Here is a 5,775-nt window from a genome sequence, read left to right on the forward strand (position 1 = left end):
TGACTAACTTTTGTCAATATCAAATAAACTGAGAACTAAAAGGAAATTCTCAATCTCTCCTTGTTGTATAGCTGAGCTTTTCAAACAGTTTTAACAGTTACTTTAGTCTGACAAAAGCCGAATGACGAATTAGCGCTTCCAGTCAGAGACTGAGGCTACGTCCACACGTACATGGGTATTTTTGAAAACGGAGATTTTCTGTTTTCGTTTTAAAAAATAATCCTTTCCACACATAAAGGCGGAAATGAAGGAAAACGCTGCTATGAACATGCCAAAGCAGCAGGTGGCGCTAGATTCCTAACCGTGCAGAAATATTGGCCAATCAGAAGTCTAGAAGCCTCGGTGGGAAAAAGTAAACAAAGCTGGGGCATAGAAGCAGAACCGAGTCGTATGTGTGGAGGGACAGTAACTGTGTGTATATGTAAGCATTTAAACACTGCAGAGAGTAGAATTAACAGTAACAGTATTGTAGAAATTCATTTCACCGAAACAATAACGTGGCGCACAGTGTGACGCATGCACCAGTTTATTGTATTTCCAGACTTGCTTTCGGCACAATTTACAGTGCACGCTACTCTGTTTTTTGTCAGACTTGAAATAGCCGAAATACCTTCACACTACGGACCTTCTATGGCTCTTCCGTTCGACAATCTCTCCGGCATTGGAACCATTATCTGTTTTCTTTTCGGTCACGCTCGGTTGATTTTTCTAGTCGGCACACTCATTTCCTCCATTACCCGCTGGCTGCTTCCCAAACAAACACACGTGCGGCTTGGCACTTGTGCCGTACGTTACAAGTCACGCGACGTGACGCTGCGGCTGTGATTGGTTCGGCTCTGCGCTACTTAATTTGGATTGGCTGATTTTTTATTTATTTATTTATTTATTTTAAGAGGACAAGAGCGGCGAGGTCTATCGCGATAGCTTAATTTCTCTATCGAGTAAAAGTTATATCGCGATACATATCGTTATCGTTCTATCGCCCAGCTCTAACTAAAATAATTATTTTTTCCCCAAAGATGCTTTCCCCCCCTTATTTCTCATAATTTGATTCTTATAACTATCATAATAGAGTTAAATTACACGTCATCATAACAGCTTTGACAATTCAGCTGAAGTCAAGGAGAAATTGCGCATCTCTGTTCGGGAATGGCAAAGAGAGGCGGACGCTGAGAGGAGATGCAGCGTTTACGTTCCAAAACCAAACTGATTGTAAAGTGCCGACATAAGGACCCGATGCCCTGCCGCATTTGTGATGTGTGTTGATGATTCGATTCAATTCAATTTTATTTATATAGCGCCAAATCACAACAAAAGTCGCCTCAAGGCGCTTCATAGATACAGAGAAAAACCCAACAATCATATGACCCCCTATGAGCAAGCACTTTGACGACAGTGGGAAGGAAAAACTCCCTTTTAACAGGAAGAAACCTCCGGCAGAACCAGGCTCAGGGAGGGGCGGCCATCTGCTGCGACCGGTTGGGGTGAGAGAAGGAAGACAGGATAAAAGACATGCTGTGGAAGAGAGACAGGGGTTAATAACAGATATGATTCAATGCAGAGAGGTCTATTAACACATAGTGAGTGAGAAAGGTGACTGGAAAGGAAAAACTCAATGCATCATGGGAATCCCCCGGCAGCCTACGTCTATTGCAGCATAACTAAGGCAGGATCCAGGGTCACCTGGTCCAGCCCTAACTATATGCTTTAGCAAAAAGGAAAGTTTTAAGCCTGATCTTGAAAGTAGAGATAGTGTCTGTCTCCTGAATCCAAACTGGAAGCTGGTTCCACAGAAGAGGGGCCTGAAAACTGAAGGCTCTCCCTCCTATTCTACTTTTAAATACTCTAGGAACAACAAGTAAGCCTGCAGAGCGAGAGCAAAGTGATCTAATAGGGTGATATGGTACTACAAGGTCATTAAGATAAGATGGGGCCTGATTATTTAAGACCTTGTATGTGAGGAGCAGGATTTTGAATTCAATTCTAGATTTAACAGGAAGCCAATGAAGGGAAGCCAAAACAGGAGAAATATGCTCTCTGGAGAAATATGCTCTCTCTCTGATGTGTGTTTGTAAGGTAATCCATAAATAACGTCCTTAGGGGATAAATAAATTCTTTCTGATTAGCTAGTGTATCACTTAACTAGCTAGCTAAGTGAGACACAGTAGCGAGTTTCAACGCCTTTATTTTAGTTGCAAGGAGACAAAAGCATACACAATGAACATACATTTCCTCAGCTTACTGTAAAGAGTTGCGTAGCTTTAATTTCAGAACGTGTTGCATAACTTTAATAATTTTTCTATAAAATCCCTTGTGTTTATGCTACACTCTAATATAATATTTACAAATAAATAGTGTACTGTTTTTCTACTAATATATCAGGCTTATGTCTCGCCTGTCTAGGTTTTCAACATACTCATTATTGTATTTAACTTAAGTACTGTCCATAGAGTCATCATGGGCTGTAGGTCGTCTTGTTAGGTGTTCTCTTTCTGCTCTATTTAGCGATACAGATAGATGGTCCTGGACAGAGCAGTGTAAAAATTTTTAGTGTAAGAAATTTTCTCATGCACGCAATGAAGCAGCATCCACAGACAGTCAGGAAGGCCACTGCAACATGATTAAAAGAAAAGACACACTACCACTCCATCTACCAAATCACTGTTCCATGAAAGGTTTGAATGGATCACTTGTCCCTGAGTGCTAGGCCAATTCGTCAGCAAGGGTGATGAGCTACTTTAATGCTTGAATCACAGTGCCATCAGGTGCAGTGTTGTTAGGGATAAACATGAAAGAACTAGCCTCAACATGAAAGAACTAGCCTCAAATATCAGTAGAAATCAGGGGCAGGAGCAGTGAAGTGCTTCTAAACAACTTCAGCATACATGCTAAGCTGCTTACCTGATGTCAGTTGAAATGGTGATGTGGCCCGAGTTGGCATAGCAGGAGCCTACACCACACACCTAGAAACATTAGCTTGGGAGAGAGACCAAAACACACACACAGTTTATTTTTGTAACACGAGGGCTGCCACGATAAGTCAACTAGTCACGATTACGTCGAGATCGTCGACGACTAATTTAATAGTCCACGCGTCCTGAAAGATGCGGGAATAAGTACTAGGATTTAAGGGTGTAATAATGGACTGAAACAGAAGATGGCAGTAATGCATGTACAAGGATGCCAGCTGCTGTTAAACACCAAAGAATGGTAAATGGCCTGTATTTGTATAGCGCTTTACTTAGTCCCTAAGGACCCCAGAGTGCTTTACACTACATTCAGTCATTCACCCATTCTCACATAGATTCACACACTGGTGATGGCAAGCTACATTGTAGCCACAGCTGCCCTGGGGCGCACTGACTGAAGAAGAAGAAGCAGCAGCAGCAATCTCAGGTATCGTAGCTGTGTCCAAATTTAGGGGCCACATCCTTCAGAGGTCGCATTTGTAGACAGATTACGTTACAGCGACGCAACGCAGGCTGTCCAAATTCAACGACTCCCCCAAATGCGGCTGGACAAATGTGTCCTCCTTTTCCCTAGATGTGAAGGATGGGTTGGGTGTATCCAGAATTCATAGCACGACCCAGCCAATTCCAGTTTACAACAATGGCGGCAGCTACTTAGTTTTAATATTATTCTTTCTGGGTCACAAAATAAACTTTTAAGATATTTTCAGGCGAGAATGTAACTGTGTAACCTTAAAATATCAGCTCGATTTATCAAGACGTCCCATATTTGCAAAAGTGCTTCGACGTTTTTGGAGATGTCTGTTACCCACCAGCTTGAAACCTAGTCGGGGGTTCAAGGCTCACTAGAGCAGGTGAGAACAGCGAACTCCCGGCACATCGTTTTCAGACCCCCGCGGTCTTTCGCTACTCAGGTTAAACATGACATATAGGTCACTTAGATAACTTAAAAATGTTATTGTTTGGCTTTTTTCAGTATTTTATTTGTTTGTGAGTAAATCATTTTGGCTGAGAATAAAGTTATAGTTTCCACACAGCTGAATAAACGTCAAACAGAAAACTGATTAAACAAAAGTGTGAGATGGTAAAGAATTTACTCAAGTGTCCTGTTATATTTTAGATAGCAAGGAGCAGACGGCTGAGTTTATTAAACTCAACTGGGACAATCTGCTAATTTCATTAAAAGTTTAATAAACTATCATCTTGTCTTTATTTTTAGTTAGCACATACCTTAAACACTAGCTGTAAGCTAATGATAGTTATATAAGAGCAGATGCATGCTAGTGCAATAAGCTGTACGTTTTACGTCCAATGGATGCGTGATCTGATTAGTCAAACAATCACAAAAATAATCTGTCAGTAGTCGACTATCAAAATAACAATTTGTGGCAGCCCTTGTATCGTGTCTCCATCTTTTCAGCATTAGTTATGTTTAAGGTCATTACTTTTGTGACGTTTGTGCTATGTGTTCGAGTGTTAGCTTGGTGTGCAGATGGAGAGGCTGTGTCGGTGAATAGTATTTTAAATGAAAGAATGAAAATGGGTCATTGCCTGATGTCCAAATGCATCCCACCCTGTGTCCTTTATTTCAGAAATTTGCCACACTGCTATCAAACCTAATGTTATAGTCAGTAGCATCGCTACTCATTTCTTGATACCTTCCTTTTTCCTCCCTAATCAGGAGTCCCACTGTGGACAGCCTTCAATAGAAAACTTTGCCATCTTCGCCAACATTTTCAGAGTTTTCCATTAGGTCATGGTACCTGGGTACCAGGTCCGTACTATGCAGATTACAGATTTTTGATCCTTTTCAGTCTGCTTTTCAAAAGCAGCACTCCACTGAGACCGCTCTCTTAAGGTTCTATAAGGATCTGTTAATGGCCTCTGATGCAGGAAATTGTTCTGTGATCATTTTGCTTGATCTTAGCACAGCCTTCGATACCATCCAACCATTTGCTACTGCTTAGCCTTTTCAGGGTTGCAGAGAGCGCTGGGGCCTATCCCAGCTGGCGAGAGAAGGGGTATACACACACACACACACACACACACACACACACTCCAGCTGTCTTAGGGTGATAGGCGGGGTACACCCTGGACAGGTTGCCAGTCTGTCGCAGGGCTAACACATAGAGACAGACAACCATTCGCACTCACACCTGTTCACAATTCAGAGTTAACCCAACCCCATTAACTGCTTGTCTTTGGACTATGGGAGGAAACCAGAGTACCCGGAGAGAACCCACGCAAACTCCAAACAGGAAGACCCCAGTCTGATGGTGGATTTGAACTCAGGGCCTTCTTGCTGTGAGGCAACAGTGCTAACCACCGTGACACCATGCTGCCCTATAAAAAAAAAAAAAAAATTATGTGTGAAAAATTATATGTTAAAACTATTGGTGCCTACCAGTCTTGCGCCTCAGAGTCCTAGTAGATGCACCTGTGGTATGAATTTAAAAATCCAGTTTTGATGGGTTCTCAAATCACCAAATTAGAATATTCTAGATTACATGTTTCTTGCATTCAGTCTAGGTATAGATTTTTTAGATGCACCAATGGGATCACTTTTTACCAATCAACTCATCACTGTAACCAGTAAAACAAATAGAAATTGTTTAACCTGTTCTCGGAAGTACTCAGAAAAACACAAAAACAGCAATGGCATCTCAATCTCCTGATGAAGAACAGGATACTAATACAATTCTAAACCCAAGATGAGCATATTAAGATGCAACTTCTACAGATGCATTATAGAGGTTTCTCACAAAAATTTGCAATTTAAAGTCATGACGATAAAGTGGCTCATGAG

Source organism: Copadichromis virginalis, linkage group LG7 (assembly GCF_057382275.1).
Source record: "Copadichromis virginalis isolate Kocher_CV1m ecotype Utaka linkage group LG7, C_Virginalis_male_GT1.1, whole genome shotgun sequence".
NCBI lineage: Eukaryota > Metazoa > Chordata > Actinopteri > Cichliformes > Cichlidae > Copadichromis > Copadichromis virginalis.